The following is a 22,205-nucleotide window of genomic DNA, read 5'->3' as shown; positions in this document are numbered from 1 at the left end:
ATAAAAATCAGATCCTAAACTAATTGCATAAATGGAAATGCTCGAAATGGAAAAGAAATTAATCCTGGTAAGAACAACAAATTGTCATTGAAATCCTAAGAGCATGAATTCAAATAAATAGGCCTCATCTACATTGTAAAAATTCATGTCCTAATTGGTGTTTATTCTTCCTCCACCATTGATTTAGAGCCTAGGGGTCATGATTCAACCCTAAGGGATCAAAACCAAGCTTCTTGAGCAAATCTAGGCAAGTATATACATGTTGGAAGGCTGCTTAACGACATCTTGTAGCTACTACAGGATGTTACAAATTTTCTACATGAAGTTATAATTCACCGAATGACCAAGAAAATCAAATCCAAATTGGATGGGACAAATTTTTTTATTGACTAGGATGTCTTAGGTCTCCATTCCAAGTGGAATCACTCAAAAATACCTCTATTAACCCATGCTAAAAAATAGCAGAAAATTACTAGTCTAAAATCTAGAAATTCAAGAACTAGTGAGCTAGTAAATCTATCAAATGTCTAACCTAATCAAGTGCAAATGCAATGGGGTAATTTTTTTTTATTAACTAGAATGCTTTTTTATCTAATGCAAGTGGAATCAACTTGATTGAAGCTCGTTAGCATGTTCTAAAAAATAACAGAAATTTATTGTTATTTGCCACAAGGGACTTCTAGAAATTTAGATTTGGGAATAAGCAAACTAATCTAAGTAGCTCAATGATTACTATGACCTTCCAAATTTGTTCCAAGGATGAAATGATGCTTGTGATCCTGAAAAATAACTTACTTCAACCATTTAACCCAATCCTACAACAAGAAATCATTAATACTAAATGTAGAAATAGAAAAAGACAAGAACAAGAGATGCATGTGAATAAGAAGTGAAAGGAAGAAAAGTAAATGATACAAAAGGGCTCTAAGGCTCCTAGGATGGCCAAGCCCAAGGAAACTCATAGTCCTATGAAGGAGACAATATTTAGAAGTTGAACATGGCACCAATCTTCATTATTTCCATCAATACAATTACATCCCTACAAGAAATGAAAGTGGAGCTGCAAAAATACGAGTTCTCTCCACAAGAAGACTAAGAAAAATCAACCCCTAGAGAAAAATTTGACTTGGTACTTATAAAAAATGATTAGGAAGCATTCCCCATGAAAGGAGGAATCTTTCCCCATCAAAATCCCTCAAATAGTGGATCTGGTTCCCAATACTAGGAATCTACATTAAATGACAGGGAACACATTCCTAGATTTTCTCAATCATTGGAGCTCCAGAATCTGTGCAATAACTTCATAATATCGTATTGATTTATTATTCAATATTTATCCTCCTGTAGTAGGGATCAAGTACCTTAATTATCTCCTCCTCCAAATCTTCATAATCTACCCAATATTCCACAAAAATAAATAATATTAGGCACAAATATGAAATTATTCAGAAACCCTCCTAATGGACATATTAAAGTTAAAAATACATTATCTAATTCAAAAATAGAGGTTTAATGTACTTAAGGAAGGTCAAATGGGCCTTAATTTATGTCTAATTTGGAGGCCCATCAGTGACACTATTTCCTTCAAACTTGGGTAAACCTGTGATAAAATCCATTAAGACCTCCTCCCAAGGTTGCCATGGAATGGCTAAAGATTGTAACAAACCCTGGGTCTTAATAGTCTCAACTTTATTTTGTTGGTAAACCAAACATTTTGCCACAAACTTTTGAATATCATATTTAAGGCCATCCCAAAAAAATTTCTTTCTTGACCCTGTGGTAAGTTTTCAAAAATCTCGAGTTCCCTTCTAAGGGGGAGGTGTGCAATTCCAAAATAATATATTTATTGAGAAGGGAATTCTTACAAAGATACAAACAATCTTTGCACCATAATGAATCATTTTTCCAACCAAATGTATCAAATGTACTAGGATCTTGCTACAACTTTTGAATGAGTGCCCACACCTCTTCGTTATTCTTCCATTCATCCCTTGCTCTAGTTATCCAATCAGGTTGGATAATGGAAATGGCACAAAGCAATGCTTCCACATCCTCATTTTTTCTTTAGATTGCATCTGCAACAACATCTTTCTTCCCTTTTTTGTAGATTATTTTAAATTCATAACCCAACATCTTTGTGACCCATTTTTGTTGCTCTTCTGAAGATAATCTATGTTCCAAAAAGTATTTAAGACTATCATGATATGATTTTACCTTAAAGTGTCTTCGCATTAGATAAGGTCTCCATTGCTTTAGTGCATGTAGTATTGCCAACATTTCCTTCTCATAAATATGTTTGTGTAAATACTTTCCTTTGATTTGACGACTTTCAAAAGCAATGGGTCTTCCTTCTTGCATTAAAACAACATGAATTCCATTTCATGAGGTATCGTGTTCCACAATATAAGTTTTTGTGAAGTCAAATGTAGGTAAGACCAGTGATTGTCACATTGCCTATTTAAGATGTTCAAAGGCCTTAGTCGCTTCTCGAGTCCAAGAAAATGCATCTTTCTTCAATAGTGTTGTTAGAGGTGTTTTTATTCTCCCATAATTCTTAACAAACTTGTGATAATACCCAACCAACCCAAGAAATCCTCGAAGATGATTTATGGTTATTGGGATTTTCCATTCCTTAATGGCTTTAATTTTTCTAGGGTCTACCTTAACATTCTCATGAGATACAATATGACCCAAATATTCCACTTCCTGTGCTCCAAAGAAACATTTGAGCACCTATCAACATGTTGAACATGATCCTTCCAAGACTTGTTGTTGATTAGTATATCATCAAGAAATACTAACATAAATTTTCTAATGAATGGTTTGAAAATGGAATTCATCAAACCTTGAAATGTCGAAGGTGGATTAGTAAGTCCAAAAGGAATAACCAAAAATCATAATGACCCTCATGAGTTATAAATGTTTTTTTCGGAATGTCTTCAGTCTTCATTCTAATTTAATGATATCTTGAACGAAGATCCAGCTTGGTGAAGTAAATTTCTCCATGTCATTCATCCAACAATTCATCAATGATAGGAATGGGAAACTTATATTTAATAGTGAGCTTGTTGAGTTCCCTACAATCCGTACACATACACAATGAATCATCCTTCTTGTGCACCAATACTACTGGAGCAGAGAAAAAACTTTGACTAGGTTGAATTATACCATCCTCTATAATTTTTGCAACCATACGTACAATTTCACTCTTCTGGGCATAGGGATATCTGTAAGGTCTGGTGTTTGGAGGAACACTTCTTGAAATCAAATGAATAGCATGATCATGATCACAGATAGGTGGGAGGCCTTTCGGAGTCTCAAATACACTGGAATGATTATCCAACACTTTTTGGAGATCTGGAGAAATATATGATTTTGATGTTCGAACCTATAGTGAGCATAATTGTGCAATTAAACCTCATTGTTCTTTCTTCAAAAAAAATTTCATGCCATTAGAGCTTATTATCTTTCATGGGTTCCCTACGATACCCGTTAATTCAAATTCCTTTCCTTCCCAAAAAAAATTCAAGAAAATTTCTTGAAAATTAAAAGTTATTGTCCCCGAAGATTGTAACCATTGGACTCCTAGTACAATATGAGCACCACCCATTGGAATAGAAAGAATTGGACTATTCAATACATATTCCCCCATGGTAGCTTGATATTATGGAAATTTCCAGAGCAATTTATAGTTTCTCCATTTTCAACCATCGCTTGAAACTCGGGTGCTGGATATTGGAAGTAATTCAATTCTTTGGCTATCTTACAAAGAATAAAATTCTAAGTATAATCTGAATCAATCAGCACTATTACCTTTTTCTTCTTGATATATCCTTCTATCTTGAGATTTTGAGGAGTGGTAATTCTTGCCACTGCATTGCAAGATATGGTCATATTCATTTCTTATTTCTCTGGTGTTGGTTCCTGGCATATATCCTCCTCTTTTGATGTTTCCTATTCCTTTCCATCCTCCTCTTCACAATATATGTAGAATAATTCCTTCTCAACACACTTATGACCTTTAGTGTATTTTCTATCACAACTGTAACAAATCTCTTTGCTCTTTTTTCCTCCAATTGTTGTGGTGTCAACCTTATAGGTTTTTGAAGCCTAGTAGTAGCAACACTTCCATCTTTATAGTTATGAGTGGCAGACTTCCTTGTTGTCATAATTTTTCTTTCAGCTTTTCTTTCCACCTTGAATGCCTTCTCCAATGAATTAGGTTCCAAAAGGTGAATCTCATGTTTATGTTATCCTTTAAAGTCCCTATGAATACTATTGGTGTCCAGGTATGAACAATTTATCCACCCCTTTTCCTACATTAATGTATCAATCCGGGTGCATATTCTTTTCAAGGAAACACACAAGGTATATGCAGGGGCAAGGTTACAATTTGTCATCAACCAAGGGTTCGTGATTACCAATCAAAGCATTGCTGAAACAGAAATAGAAACTCAATTGCAGAACTTAAAAATGTATTCACAGTTATCTAAAGAATCTGCAACCGCAATCAAGAAATAAACACAGCAATAAACAATACACACAAAACAAGGAAATACGCAGCGCCTGATCAGAAGAGCGGGCCCAACTCTTTGATCAGGGTTGCGTTACTCATAGCGAAAGATAGGTCAACAAAAAGGTTTGTATTTTATTAATCTGAACAATGTTGTTACAATACAATGCAGGGTCTAGCTAACCCTTGATACAGGAATGAACCGTCTTTTATGCAGTACAAAGGAGAATAACATCTCTCCCCAAAACCTGGCAACTATATGCCCAAAGATATACATCAGTTCAATCACAGCACTAGCGTCGAGAGAGAAAGAACAGGAATGATCCAAAACGGGTTGAGAACAGCTGCAAATCAGTTATGCTGTTTCGTCGTGGTCGATCAGCTGCTGTGAATCGTGGAACTGCTGCGATATGTCGTGCGGTCAACACCTGCGCTCCATAATCTGCGATCATAACATGTTTTAGTGGTTCACATAGGTAAAACCCTCATGACTCTACTTCATTAATTAAATATCCCAAGAGACGATAAAGGGGAATTACCTCATAGTTTTACACAGTAAATATATGCAAATGAATACAAAAGGGATGAAAAGAGGAGTGGAAATTGAGGGAAAAGATAGGCCAATTTGGTGCCCAACAAATACATCAATACTATGCTCCTTTGGAATATCAGTTACCCTAATATTCAATTTTTGAAAGTCCTCAATGTGCTCTGCCATTTAACCCTTTTGTTTTAGATTTATCAATTGGCTAAAGAAGGTGTTGCTCTTTGTATATTCATAATGTGCTATCATTTCCTCTGTAAAAATTTACTAAGTGACAAGCAGTTTACGAGAATAGAGCCATCGATACCATACAAATTGATTGGGTTATAAATATAAAGATGTAATGTGTACCTTTTGTGTGTGTTGCACATCATTTAGATCAAAATATTTCTCCATATGTAGTATTCATGTTACCAGATCCTTGCCATCAAACTTCCTCATATATATCTTTGGAATTTGGTGGTTCTTAAACCCCACATTGGAGTCTCTAAAATCACAATTCATATTCCTTTTTTCCTCATCATGATTTTCATGGATTAACTTGTCACCACCAGGAAGCCTTTCATGCAACAACTTTGTCAAACCTTCCTTTAAACCTTCCATGTCTACTTTCAAACCATTCATGTCGCCTATTAAACCATTCATGTCACCTTTTAAACCATCGATATTTCCTTTTAAACCATCCATGTCATCTTTGGTTTCTCTTTGTGAGTGTGAAATTTGTTGCACTTAGTCCCATAATTTTGATATATCATGTTGCAATTCTTCCTCTTCATGTGTCATAGTAGATATTTCTGAGGGGCTTAATGGGCGTAGAGTTATTGTTTTTTTGGAGGAATTTTAAAGCCCAATACTGATATTTATGCTTCAATATGCCCTTGGAATCACTTCAAACTGATTTTTCAAACAAAAGTTATGCAATCTAAAAAAAATACACACACATTTCTTGCTTTTAGGAGCTCGACCTTGAAATGCTTGTAACTCTATAATTTCAGATCTTCAAGCTCTGAAATTTGGTCCTGTTTCCAATGACACAAGTCGGGATAATATTGTATTCTTCAATATAGAGTTATTTCAGATCTCCCAAGATGACCTGATTATGGATTGGTTCAGTAGAGCGAACTTGTGCAGAGTTCCACGTGTCATTGTTTCAACCTTCAGCTTAAAACCGATACACCAGAAACTATAGTCTGTGCAATTTTAGACTCTTTTTATGAAATTCAAATCTGATGCTTGGAGAGAAAGTTATGACAATTTTCCCCAAGCCACCTGTTTGAGATTGCATTTTGGAGCCTGCAAAAACCCTAATGTCCTTAGATCATATCTTTGGAAATATAGCAAACCAAGCTCTGAAAATTTTACACAAAGTTCACCAAGATTTTAGCCTCATGTGGTCAAAATTTCAACTTTTGAAACCTCATAGATAAAAAAATTATAGTGAAAATTCCAAGATGGCATGTTTGAATAAGTGAAACCCTCGAATCCAAAGCTCTGATACCAAATGTTATGCAACCAGTTCACAGAAAAGATAGATCAATGACTTAAAAATATCCTCTTCGAGGGGGAAGCCTCCTTTACATTACATAAATGAACAATTCTTGGATGATTCAAATGGTAAGACCTTCATGGTATATATAGGAGTCTAAGGGGTCACAATGTAATCAAAGCCTACATAACAATAATAATGTAAGGGTGCAACAATAACAATAGTGGGGGCTTCTATGGGGCACAATAATAAAAACATGGGCACAACAATAACAATAGGGGGCTACACTAATAACAATACAAGGAATACACTAGTATTATAGGGACCTAACAAATTGCTCCAGTTGTCTTGCAAATCGTTACAATATTTCCCAACCTAACCTTGAGTTGGCCCATGTGTAGTATCAGTCATTCAAAATATCCTTATCGTTAGTCAACTCCATTATGCCATGTCTCCTCTTCATGCAAAATATCTCCAACCTCTAATATTCCATCACAACCTAGGTTGGCTCCATCACTCCAACATCCTAACTACTAATATTCCTTTGTCTGCGTCTTCCATCCCCAAGCGCCATCATCCCTCTCTGTGCAACGTCCATTTGTGTTACGCTCTACTTCCTGCACCAACCCTGTGTTGTAGTCCGCTCATTTCTCTCATGCTCCCCATCCCTACTAGGCGGCCTCGTGCTTACAAATTAAAAAAAAAAATTATGGGCTCCAACAGTGGGAAGGAAGTGAACAAGTGACTAGACCTCAATAGCCCAGCAGAGGAGGAGGATGAAGACTTCAAATTACATGTGCGCTATTGTAAAAATTTTTTGTTAGGAAGTTATTGTTGGATGTATTCCCATAGGCATATAATGAATTTTTGTGAAAATATGTTGTCTTTTATATTTCAAATTTTTGCGATCGTAATCTTGTTTCAAATATTTTTTCTGGATCCATCGCATATCTGAAACGTCGATTGTCTAACAAACATTATGCGATGAATCTGGAAAAACTATTTGAAACAATATGTTGTTTCTTAACAACTCTAGTAATTTATAAGAAACAAAAAAACAAAATAGATAATAAGAAAAATGTAATGTATCTCCTCAATAGATATTGTAATCATGCATAAAATTAATGAAATACATATACTTATTCTTATTAAAAAAAATAATGTAAAAATTTCAGAAATAATTACTATATATATAGATATATATAAATAAAATTATATATATAATAAATTTATTAAAAAAAAATAACTAAATACAAACTATTTAATATTTAAAGATTTAAAGTTAAAATGCACTACCATGCAAATATACATATATATATATATATATATATGTGTGTGTGTCTTATTTTATTATTATTAATTTTGGTGATTTTTTAAATAAGATATTTTTTTATTAATTTGTTTATAAAATTTATGATGATATTTGATTTTTTGGTATTGAAAATAGATATTATTACAACCAAAAAAACCATATTAGATGTTATGAAATAAATAATAAATAAATTTCAAAAATCTTAAAAGATAAGAAGTAAAATTTAATAAAATTTAGATTTTTTTTTTTCAATTTCATTTATTAACATTATAAAATTGTTAAATATAAGTCATAAAGATAAATAATAAAATATTTGTTTTTCATTTTGTAAAATATTATATTGAATAAATATATAAGATAATGAGTATGATAATATAATTTTTTTTGGTTGTTTACTAGTTTGTTTATGACTTGTATCACTTGATCTATGTAACTAATCATATGATAATTTATTTAATAAGAATTATAAAATTTTCTTTTATATAAAAATCAATAATAAATCTATATAATATTTTTTTTTAATATTTTTTAAATGACAAAAAAAAATATTTACTTACCAAATTTTAAAAAACCTCCTTAACTCACAATATATATATATATATATATATATATATATATATATATATATATATATATAAATTCAAAAAACATATATAGATATAGATATGTGTTTTTTGAATTTATAGAAATATACACACACAAATATATATATATATATATATATATATATATATATTATATATTTTTATAAATTCAAAAAACCTTTCTTTGAGATTTAGTGTCGTTGAAATCTTTACCATCATTTTAAACATGTATTGCTTTTATAAGAATCATCAAAACCAGCAAAGGTCCCAACAAGTTTCTTATATTCATCATCACTTTATTTGAACGTAACTCAAAAAAAGAGGTGTGAGGTTTTGACCCAAATAAATAGTTTTAATTTCTATTCATTTCACTAATCAAAACATAAAAAAGAAGCATGAGGTTTTGACCCAAATAAGTAACTTTAAGTTCCACTCTTTTCACTAATCAAAATATAGTGACCTTTCTTTAAGAGTTACACCATCAAACCTTAGTACCATATATTTTTTCCTATCATGTCTAAATTGTATTGTAATATAAAGGTAAATGCTAATCATCATCTTACCCAATATGATATAAAGGAGTATATGCTAAAATTTGTGGTTTGACCTCTTCAACCCAATGGCCCATAGATTTTTCTGAACTTAGTTTTCCAAATAACTTCCCTTCAATTGTCTTACTCTCCATCTCCATCACTTATTGACAACGATGTATTCTCCTAAGACCAAATTGGGTATTTCCTCTCTAATCCTAATACACTTTTTCTTCTTTTTTTATTGTGAAAGTATTGTTATGGTTTGTATTTATTACTTTCACTACACCACTTAATGTTATTTCTTCCCTAAATAAATACTACTACCCACCAAATATTTTTCTTTACCAAATCTAATATCTCATGTTAAAAGACTAGGAAGAAGTTTCTCTTACCATACTTTCTAGGAAATCCAAGTCACCATACTTGAGCATTTTTACATTGGCTTCGTGGTTACCTTAGCAAAATGATGGAAATACCTTGCCTAATCCTGAATCTTTCCTTCCTTATTTGATCCACCTGCATCCAACCTACTTGTCATTAAGCCTTTTATTGTCATAGCCACAAGTCCATGGTTGATAGTTCTCTCTTCCTTAATTGAAGGACATGAACTTCTACAGATAATCACCTTCATCCATTATGACATGTGTTCTACCTTAGTATTGTTATATCTAGGTTATAATCATAGGAAATTCTATCGAACATAATACCACCAAGAAGTGTCTCTCTAAGAAGTCCCACTAAATCTAATGACCAATAAAAATTTGTCTTTTATATTTTATGTAAATAAAGTAGGGATAAACCATATCCAACCTTGTTCCAACCTTATAATGCTTCCCATAGAAAGCTAGGTCCTCTTCTGTTAGAAAAATATATAATTCCTCTAGGTGGATCTTAAGTATAACCCACTAGTTCATCATCATCCTCTTCCTCTACTCTCCTCTACCATTCCTTACTTTAACATCCTCCACCCATTCACTATAGATTCAAAGATAGACAAACAGTAAACCAACAGAAACATGCATGAAAAAAATAATAAAGTACGCGCACACTTGACTTTAGGTGTGTTCATCTCATGTATATGGAACTTGAGTGAGATTTGTAAACCAAGAGAAATAGTATAAATCCCACTATACAACGTTAAAGTGTATCTTGCTATATTGTCATATCTCTATGTTATTTAATTCCATTTCACATTGATACTTTTATATTTTTCCATCGTATTAACATAGTATACTATGTGGAGATGAAAGGGCAAACTACTTAAAGCTTAATATACCATGTCCTATAACTAAGAAGTGGTGGAACTAAGAACCAACTAACATAAGTTGAGATGTCAAATAGTTAGATGTGCACACGTTAAGGAGTTGTTTAAGAAGTACAACATGATTCACTATGAAAGTGATATAAGTAAATGGTTGAGCAAACCAAATTAATGATTTGGGCCTAAACCAACTCAAATAAGTTCAGATGTGAAATAGGTAAATGTGAACAAGTCATTGGGGTCATGTAAGGAAAGACCAAGATAGAAATACAACATGATTCACTAAGAAAGTAATGCAAGTAAAACACAAATGGTTAAGCAAACCAAATCAATGATTTGGACCTAAACCAACTCACATAAATTGAGATGTTAAAGAGGTGAACATGAACAATCCAAGGAGTTATTTTAGGAAAGATCAAGTGAGAAGTTCAACTTGATTCACTAAGAAAATGATGCAAGTAAAACACATGATCATTCAAGCCAAATCAACCATTTGGAGAGATTATTATACAACTAACTAAAAATGATGTTTTGTTAAATATTAAGTCTCTTTTTATTTATTAAATAAATTATTTCTATCATTTTTCCTTTTTTGCTAATGTGCCAATAACTTACAGGAAAAGTACTTAAAAATTACATCCAATCTAAGTCGCACCAACCATTAACATAATTTAATTTTAAATTGAATTTCAAACCTACATAATTATACAAAACAAAAAACCATTATACTAAAAAAAATCTGTAATAAATTACTTTTATTTAAAAAATAAATAAACATCATCGTTATAATTTATTAATCTTAAAAATATGTAATACTGAATATAGAAATTATTAAATTAAGTTGGTCATTCACTTAATTTATACAAGTTATCAGTCAAAAACATCGTCATCATGAAAGTTATTGAATCATGCTTGCACTATCATTCAGTTGGTCATTATGATTAAACTATCATTGAGCGGATCATTCACTTTATGAGGACAAAAACATCCACATGAAGGTTGTTAATTAGGTTAGGTCATTCATTTATTTCAGTAGGTTCTAAAGACATTAATATATCTAAATATGAATCAACAAAAAAATAGTTTCATATAAATTCACTTATTAAATATTTTTAAAAAGGTTTTCAGCAGTATATTGTACGGTAAACATAATTTTCATTTTCACAATTATTTTTGGAAAACATCAATCAGAATTGAAAAACTAAAATTGAATAAATATAACTTTCACAATTATTTTTGGAAAATATTAATCAGAATTTAATAATTAAAATTGAATAAATTTGTTCATTGTAATATTATTTTTTTTACAATTATTTTTGGAAAACATTAATCAGAATTTAATAATTAAAATTGAATAAATTTGTTTATTGTAATATTATTTTTTTTGTTTTTAATTATACATTGTAAAAAAAATTCATTGACAACTATAATTAAATTAACATTTTAAATTGTTTTATGGAGATTGTACATTAAAAGCACCAATTATGTGCATTGATATAACATAAAAAAATGTTAAGACAAGATGATTACAAGATTCACACTATAACATGTTCAAAATGAGTCAAAAGATTCTAAAGATATTTTACTCATAGTACATGAGGTCTTATGTCAATGTTCATGAAGTTGTTAGAGATGCTCCATTAGACCATGTCCATGCATTTTGTGTTAAAGGGACATAAACATAAAATGTTATTCATGGTTTCTACACATCCACCTTATGGATAGGGTGGGTTTTCTCACTCCTAGGCATGTGAGCCTTTTATCTACAAGGAGACCTCCCACTACTAAATTTCATGGAAAACAAATGTTTTTTTTGTTCAAGAATAGGCTCCCAGTGTTTAGTTGAAAGAGGCAACATAAGTATGTCTTTTTCTTAAATTTTAGTTGGCAAGCTTGGCCTAGCCAACCTTCACGTAAGGGCTTGGGGCAAAGCCACTTGTATCTCATGGTTGGCTTACAACTAATAAAGGTGGTGACCATACCATAGTTCTAGTGTCACCACTAGGTGCAAGGTTCTAGAAGGCCAAATTTTATGATCAAGTTGTTGGGAATGAGCCACTACAAGTGGTCCATAATAATCTTATTAGTATTGACCAATTAAAACTTCATATTGAGATTGGAGAATGGGATTTACTTTCTAGGCATGCCATCAAATAAATATAGACTAAGTGAATGCCTTGTCAAAAGAGCCACAAGGCAAAGAACTAGGAGGATTTATCTAGTGGCTTCATTGAAAAAGAATTAAAACAAACCACCATAATAAATCACCATTAAAGAAAGACCAATTTTTAGAGAGGTTCTTGCCAATGAGTGTTTGAGTGCTTCCCAAACCCTCAAATATTATGCATAACAAACGTGTTTGAAAATTTGATCCTAGAAGGGGTTACCATGATAATCTAGGGAGAAAATCCTTTCCATACTTGTTTGTACCTCAGACAAATCTTATTTGATGCCTATTTATGAAGAACTTTCCAAGATTAATTATGTTATACAACACAAGCACCCACTTGGCACACAACACTTGGGCTTGAACACTAGTTCTAATGATACTCACTTCAATGTCTTTTATTTCTCTTACACTCAATTCTCTATCTTTGTAACATATATAGGTGGTATAATACCCTTAAAACATTTTGTCAAAATCACCGTGTTTTTATAAACAAAAATATTCATTCCATCTTGTAAAGCATTTTTACATCCAAATATATCAACAATTCATAGTCATAGTGTATCCCACTAACTACAACATTATTTATTCATGAAAATTTTGCAAAGTGAACATGATTCATTTTGATGAGGTTGAAGCCATTTTTCTTCATTGATTTTGAGCTCTTTAAATAAGTTCCATGTACACACAATGGAACTTCTTCAGTGGAGAAGATAGGCTTCAACAACCTTTATGAGTCTATCAACTTTATAATATGTCTTTCATTTACTTCAATCAAGAGCACAATCTTTTCTTCCACTAAACCAAATCATTGATAGTTATTTCTCTTTACTACCTCTTTGATATAATTGATAGTGTGAGAGGGAAGGGGAATCCCTACACAAGTTCTCACATTCAAATTCTATGAGGATTTCATTGCCACATATCCATCACTTATAATGTTCTAATTTAATTGAACAATTTATTATCATTTTCTCCTATTTGAGATCCATAATCCTCGTATATGTTTTTCCTACCCTCCTCTTTCATTCACTAATCTCTTATTTTTATCACAACTTTATTTATATTTTTGTCTTACCCTCCTCTTTCATTCACCAATCTCTTATCTTTATCACAACTTTATTTATCCTTAATAGTGAAAGGAGTGTATACTCAAAATATTAAACATTTCAAAACTCACACAAAATTTAATTTCTAAACATTTAAAACACCACATAATATATTAGATGGTTAAATTTTAAAACCTAAGTGAAACCTCTTAAACAATTTACATAAAGACTAAACACTAACATATATATTACAAATGCAACACATATTATTCTTTTAAAATGTAAAAAAATCCATAAAATTATATATCTGTTTTTATTTATTTTCACTAGAAAATAATAAAAAATAATAATAATATATAATAATATAAAAGCTTTCGAAAAAAATTAAGAATATTCAATACCATGTTTAAATATAATGTATATATGTTTTAATATTAATAATAATAAAATGTATATTTAATTCTTAATTAAGAGATATTTGATTGTTAATTAAAAATATATTTTATTTTTATTTTATTTTTAATTTACATATAGTTTTTATTTTTAATATTTCATATTATATAAATTTTATATTATTTTTTAAAATAATAAATAAGGGTGACATCGGGTTGGAATTTAGTAATATGATTCTCAATGAAATGATAATTTTTAATGATTTAAATTAAAATTTTAAATATAAAAAAGGATTGATGTCTGGTAATTTTTGAAAGATTAAAATTTTATAATGCAATAATATAAGATTAAAATTCGCTATTAAAGTTTAGACAAAATTCATTACAAAATTTTATTAAAATTAAGAAAAATTCACCATAAAAATAGGAAAAATTAAAAATCCAAAAAACTCCCTAATATAAACACATTAAGTTAGATCTAAAATTTTTTGTGACTCATAATGTAGAAATGTCTTTCGGATTAATCATATTATTAAGATTTAATCGTAATAATTTAAATTTCATATAATTTGATTCCTTTATCTACCGTCAAACATTGTGACAAAAATATAGTTACCAAATTTATTCCGCATTCATTTATGTTAGAACTATTTTCACAATGACATAATGTAGAAATGCTAAATTAATCACATTATTAAATTTAATCATAATAATTTAAAAATCATATATTTGATTCCTTATCTATCGTCAAACATTGTGACAAAAATATGGCTACCAAATTTATTCCACATTCATTTATGCTGGAACTATCTTCACAATGAAAAATTGACAATGTTCATACCCTGTACTCACATACATGTTGCTCAAAATTGACAAGAACCCAAGGCTCAAAGCTGACAAGGCCCATCAATTGCAGCATTAAATACCTCGCCGCTGATTGAGCGTCAATTGTGTGAATTTTCTTCAGTGACCAGTGGAATTAAATTAATGCCCTAGAAGGCACTACACAGGTTGTACACCGACGGAAGGCACTACTATCCTATGCACGTTGACTGACTCATAAAAGCTATTAAGGAAAGTGACCCAGATTGGTCATTTAGGGCATCCTCATAAATATGAGAGCATAGCTGTAGATCGTAGATATCAGGTTCACGATACAGAAACTTCGAATCTCAGACGTAATTTCATTCATGGGCATAATTAAATATCACAAAATTAATATTTAGGGTTTGGATTTCGCACCTTACACCACCAATTTTGTGATTGCCACCCATTTTTACTGATGTGTCAATAAAAATTTTGCTATTTCAAATTATATTATAAAATATTTAAATAGTTATTTATAAATAATGTGAACTTTGACTAGGTTAGCCTCTAGCATTTCTGCAACCATACGTTCAATTTCACTCTTTTGGGCATAAGGATATCTGTAAGGCCTGATGTTTGGAGGAACACTTCCTAGAATCAAATGAATAGCATGATCATGATCACGAATAGGTGGGAGGCCTTTGGGAATCTCAAATACCTTGGAATGATTATCCAAGGCTTTTTGGAGATATGGAGAAATAGATGATTTTGATGTGGGAACCTCTAGTGAACATAACTGTGCAATTATGCCTCATTGTTCTTTCTTTAGAAGCTTTGTCATTTCGTTAGAGCTGATTATCTTTCTTGATTTCCCTACCTTAATTCAACTTCTTTTCCTTCTAAAGAAAATTTCATGAAAAGTTCTTGAAAATTAAAAGCTATTGTACAAAAGGATTGTAGCCATTGGACTCCTAGTACAACATCAGCACCACCCATTGGAATGGAAAGCATTGCGCTATTCAATACATATTATCCCAAGGATAGCTTGATATTATGGCACTTTCCTGAGCAATTTATGGTTCCTCCACTTGCAACCATCACTTGACACTCTAGTGCTGGATATAGGAAGCAATTCAATTCCTTGGCTATCTTACAATGAATAAAATTATGGGTACTGCCCGAATCAATCAACACTATTACCTTTTTCTTCTTTATATGCCCTTCTATCTTGATAGTTTGAGGAGTGGTAATTCCAGCCAATGCATTACAAGATATGGTCGGATTCATTTCTTCTTTCTCTAGGGTTTGTTCCTAGTGTATATCCTCTTCTTTTGAAGTTTCTTGTTCCTTTTCTTCATCCTCTTCACAATCTATGTAAAATAATTTCTTCTCAGCACACTTATGACCTTTAGTGTATTTGCTATCACAACTATAACAAAGCCTTTTGCTTTTTTTCTTCCAATTGTTGTGGCGTCAACCTTGTAGGTTGTGGACAGCTAGGGGCAACAACACTTCCATCTTTATGATTGTGAGTGGTAGGCTTCCTTGTTGCCATAATTTTGCTTTTCATTTTTATTGCCAACCTTAATGCCTTCCCCAATGAATCAGGTTCCAAAGGCGAACCTCATTTTGGATGTTATCCTTTAAAATCCCTATGAACACATCAATCCTATGCTCCTCTCGAATATCTTTTACCCTTATATTCAATTTTTGGAATTCCTCAATGTGCTCCATCATCGAACCCTTTTGTTTGAGATTTATCAATTGGTAAAAAAAAGTGTTGCTTTTTGTATCCTCATGATGTGCTATCATTTCACCGTAAAAATAGCCCAAGTGGCAATTTGTTTATGAGAGAAAAGTCATTGATACCATACAAACTGATTTGGTTCCAAATATAAAGTTGCAAGCGTACCTTTTGTGTGTTTTTCACATTATGGATATCGAAAAATTGCTCCATCTGTAGTATCCATGTCACGGGATCCTTGCCATCAAACTTCCTCATATCGATCTTTGGAACATGTGGGTCTTCGATCCAATGTTAGAGTCTATGAAATCATGATTAACATTTATTTTTTTCTCATCATGAGTTTCCTTTACTACCCTTTCACCATTAATAAGAATTTCTTGTAGAAACTTTGTCAAATTTGTCTTCAAATCTTCCATCTTAGCTTCCACGTCATTCATATTAGCTTCCACGCCATCCATCTTAGCTTCCACGTCATTCATCTTAGCTTCTAAACCTTTCTTTAAACCATCTATCCTAGCTTCCATGCCATACATCTTAGCTTCTACATCTTTCTTTAAACCATCCATCTTAGCTTCTGTTACATTTTGTGCGAGTGAATTTTGTTGCACTTGGTCTCATAATTTTGATATATCATGTCGCATTTCTTCCTTTTCTTCATGAGTCATGCTAGAACTTTCAAGTTACTTACTAGGTGTTTCCATTTTCTTTATTCAGGGCATCAATTAATGATAATAATGCTTCACTATGCCCTTTGAATTCCTTCAAACTAATTTTTCAAACCACACTTATGCAAAAATTTAAAAAAACTACAAACCTTTTTTCACTTTATAGGAGCTCCATATTGAATCTATTGTATCTCTATAATTTCAGATCTCCAAGGTCTGAAATTTCTTCCTGCAGTAACCCTCTGAGTCCTCTTTCCAGTGCCACCGGTCTGATAAAAATTGGGTTCCTCAAGAAAGAGTTATGCCAAATCTCCCACGATGACCTGATTATATAATTTTTCAGTAGAGCGAACTCATGCCACATGTCACTGTTTTGACCTTCGGATCTGAAAAAGATACACCGCAAATTACAGTCTGTCCTCTTTCTGTAACTTCTTACGAAATTTCAATCAGAAGCTCAGAGAGAAAGCTATGACGATTTTCCCTAGGTCACCTATTTGGGATGTAATTCAAGAGCCTACAAAAACCCTAAATGTCTTGGACTGTATCTCTGCAAATATAGTGCAAAAAGATCTGAAATTCGGGCCTGTGCTTCCCCACGATTTCGGCTCAAATGGGTTTTAATTTCAGAGTCTGAACCTTCGTAGAAAACAAATCATAGCGAACATTTCACGATGACCTGTTTGAGATTGAATTTTGGAGCTTGCAAAAACCCTAACTTCCTCAGATCATATCTCTGAAACTATAGTGAGGCAAGATCTGAAGTTTGGACCTGAGGTTTATAACGATTTCGTCTCAAATGTTTTTTTTAATCTTCTAAAACATCGCCAAAAAAAATTATAGCGAAAATGCCACGAAGTCTTGTTTGGAGAAATGAAACCCTAGAATCCAAAGCTCTGATACCAAATGTTATGAAACCAGCTCACAAAAAGATAGAAAAGATAGATCACGACTTAGAAATCAACCTCTTAGAGGGGGAAACCTCCTTTACATTACACAAATGAACAATTATTGGATGATACAAATGACAAAACTGTTAGGATATTCCGACACGTAGGATATAGTTAAGTTCAACTTGGTCTAGTGTAGAGTTAGGTATAGAGTCAGGTAAAGTGTGTTTCTTTACCGTTGTACATTTTGTAACTTACAATCTGACGGTCACGATATGTAGTGATCCGACGGTTCATTCTCTCCTCGGTATTACCAACACTTGATCCGTGTCTTGACACCCGATTGGTCCATGAGTTCTATTTAAAGCGCATGGAGGGTCATTGTTCGGGTAATCCGTGGATGAGAGAAGCTTATGTAAATTTTCATTCTTTGATTAATAAATTGCCTGTAGTACCCACGTTGGGACAGGCCGTGGACTGTTTCCCTCTTTGAGGGTTTTAACCACGTCAAAAATACTGGTGTATTGATCTGTGATCTGGTTGTGAGCGGTGTCCTTTTGGTGTTCTTTCTGAGGAACTTACCCTGTAAATTCCTACATGGTATCAGAGCTATTTGAGGGCCGCGTCCGTTGGTGATCCAAATCTGAAGCCGGTAGAACTGCATGCGGCTGTCGTTTCCTATATCTGCTGTTTCTGACTGCTTTCGGGCCGAGAGGACTACTCTGTTGCGTTCGGAGCATTTGTTCCAGTGAGGAACCCCTTTCGTTTCACGCGAAAAGGTTTCCGGTAGCCCCAGCTGCGTCATTTTTCAGATCGGGAGGTATACAGTGTTTTTTGCAGTTTAGTGTTATTTTCTCTCTGCTTATTTCGGTTTCGGTTTATTTAACCATTTTTTTAACCGGATATATACCTTTCATTTCTGCGTATGCTCTTTGCCCTGCGACTCTGTGCGATCTGGGCAAATCAGAAACAGAAAGGAAAGATTTTTCTCATGCGTATGCTCTTTTCCCTGCACCTTAGTGTGATCTCGGAAAATCAGAAACATTGAGAAAAATATTTAGTTTTTGGGCTAAAGCTAACTTTGAGATTTTTTTTTAAAATTTCTAGTTTTTTCGGCTAAAGCTAACTTTGAGATTTTATTTAAAAATTTCTAGTTTTTTTGCTAAAGCTAACTTCGAGCCGCAAGGTTCGTTTTTCTTTGCATATTCGTGTTGTGTTTTGTGTTTTGTGTTTTGTAGGGAAAAAGAGCTTTCTCAAGGCAAGCACGCAACCAAGGCCCCCCCCCGCTCTCTCTCTCTTTCTCTCTCTCTCTCTCAAATTTTTTGTATAGATCAATTGGTTCAAAGCTATTTTAAGACAGTATAGGTCTTGGGTTCAAGTCTCCATTTTTTGGGGGCGGATTTTTTCATTCCCGCACATTCGCGCACTTTGCCGGCAACATCAACAATTTTTTTTCAAAAATCCATAACTTCTTCATCCGGAAGCCTTTTTCAGAGCCGTTTTTTTTAAAATCGCCTATTTTTTTGAGATCTATCCATTGGAACACTTACTTTCAGCATCTTCAGCTTCAGTTTAAAAAAAAAATGGAAAGTCCATGCCAAGTCATTCTTGACAGCACTAACTACTTCCAATGGGTAGCCTACATGGAAGATTTACTTAGAAGTAAAGGTCTCTTCAGAATAGCCACAGACCAAGAGAAGAAACCAAAAGATGAAGACAAGGCTGCAAAATGGGAAAATAGACAAGATCAAGCACGTGGTTTGATAGGGATGTCTATTTCTCCTGATATTAGATTCCACATTGCAGAACTTGAGACTCCTCATGAAGCATTAGAAAAACTCGCTAAAGTTTTTGGGATTAAAAATGAAATTAGAGCCCATCAACTTGAAAATGAGTTGCTTACTTTGGATCCTAATAATTTTTCTTGCATTGAAGATTTCTTGTCCAAATTCAAGACCCTTAGATATCTCTTGGAAGGTGTTAAAGTTAAGAAAGAAGATGGTAACCTTATTTATTCCATCCTTACTAAGTTGGGACCAGCCTACTCTGTATTTGTTTCCACTTTCCATTCTACAAGGGAAGCTTTCATTTGTCAAGGAAAAGAGTACAAGGCCCCTTCCTTTGACTCCTTTTGTGATTCCTTAATAAGAGAACAAGAAAAACTCTTACACCTTGGTCTTCTTAATCTTGGAAACTCTTCCACGAAAGCGTTAGCCGCCCAGCAGCAACCAAATTCAAAGAATTCTAAGAAGTCATATCCTCAAAAGAATGGTCCTAAACCAACTCAGCCTCAAAATGAAAGATCATTTCAGCAAAATGATAAGACCAATAAAAACAAATGGAAGAAGACTGATAGACATTGTAACTTTTGTAATCGAGATGGCCACTTAGAATCTAAATGCTTTAAGAAGATGGAAGCCTTGGAAGCCGCAATGAAGAAACATAACATCCATGTGGAGCCTACTTCAACTTCAACTTCCGGAATGGCACTTTCTGCATGTCGTTGTCAATCATCTCAGTCTGGTTATGCATTAAATGTATCTTCTTCTTCTCCTTCTCATGAGTGGCTCATTGATTCTGGAGCCTCTTATCACATGGCCAAAAACCAAGCCATGTTTTCTTCTTTAAATGATTGTAACACCAAAAATATATATGTTGGTGATGATAGATCTCTTAATGTTGTAGGGACTGGAACTGTTCATCTAGACAATGGTCAGTTTAATGATGTATTATGTGTTCCAACCTTATCCTGCAACCTTCTATCTGTATATCAGATAACTCATTCAGGTGAAGGTAAAATTGTTGAATTTTCACCTCATGATGTTGTAATCAAGGATCTAAGAGATCCTAAACAGATTCTAGCTACTGGTATTGCTGATGATTCCACAAGGTTGTATAAGTTTCACAACTTTGGGTCATCCAATCTTCCCTCAGTATTTGTTGCTCATAATGATGAAGTGAGCAAACTTTGGCATGAGCGATTTGGTCACTTAAACTATCGCTCCCTTCAGCATCTATGTAAAGAAAATATGGTGACAGGTCTTCCTATGGTATCTTGCAGAGATGGTGTTTGTTCCGGATGTGTACTCGGAAAACATCATCGGGACAGCTTTGACAAACGTGCCTCTTGGCACACCTCAGCCCCTTTACAGCTTGTGCACAGTGATTTATGTGGTCCACTTCCTGTTGCTTCATTCTCTGGCTGCAAGTATTTCTTAACTTTCATTGATGATTTCTCCAGACGCACTTGGGTATACTTCTTAAAACTCAAGAGCGAAGTATTTAACACATTTTTGGCCTTCAAAGCCTTTGTTGAAAAACAATCTGGACATCAAATTCTTAAGCTAAGAACTGATAATGGTGGAGAATATGTTAAAAACACATTCATCAACTTTTGCACCGAAAATGGAATTCAAATGCAACATACTATTCCATACACTCCACAACAAAATGGTGTAGCTGAAAGGAAAAATCGCACCTTAAAGGAAATGGCTAATTGTATGCTGCAATCTAAAGGACTCAGTCTTAGTTTTTGGGCCGAAGCAATTAATTGTGCAAATTATATAATCAATCGCACTCCTACTAAGGTTCTAGAGAATATCACTCCAGAAGAAGCTTGGAGTTCCATTAAACCAGATGTAAGTCACTTTCGTGTTTTTGGAAGTGAAGCATGGGCCCATATTCCAGATGAAAAGCATAAAGCTTTAGAACCTAAGAGTGAGAAATGTACTTTTGTTGGATACTCTGAAGATGTAAAAGGTTATCGACTTATTCCATTTAAGTCCAAAAATGTTATCATTAGAAGAGATGTAAAATTTGATGAAAATAAATCGGCCTGCGAGCCTAGTCTGGCGGATGTGCCACCTCTTCCTATCTCTTCTACTTTTGAAAACATTTCTTCTTCAGATGATGAAAGTGAGGATGAAAATCCTCCCCCACCTTCTCAAGATCCTCAACTTCCAAGATGGGTCCGTGCTACTCGGGATGCAGCAGGTGATCTTGCCGGTGATCCTACAGATCAGCGACGTACACGTTCTCAGTTTGAAAGAGCCTCTTCTTTACTGGCTCAAGCTCCAGTAAATCATGATCCTGACACTTTTGCAGAAGCTTCAGGGCATCCACATTGGGAAGCAGCTATGAATGAAGAATATCATTCATTGTTGACAAATGATACATGGGATCTTGTTCCTCTACCAAAGGGATGCAAACTTGTTAGATGTAAATGGGTTTACAGAACCAAGTATGGACCAGATGG

This window comes from Pinus tabuliformis, chromosome X (genome assembly GCF_031772625.1).
Source record: "Pinus tabuliformis cultivar Carrire ecotype Pingquan chromosome X, CPIR1, whole genome shotgun sequence".
NCBI classification, from domain to species: domain Eukaryota; kingdom Viridiplantae; phylum Streptophyta; class Pinopsida; order Pinales; family Pinaceae; genus Pinus; species Pinus tabuliformis.
Note: the sequence above shows the minus strand (reverse complement) of the source record.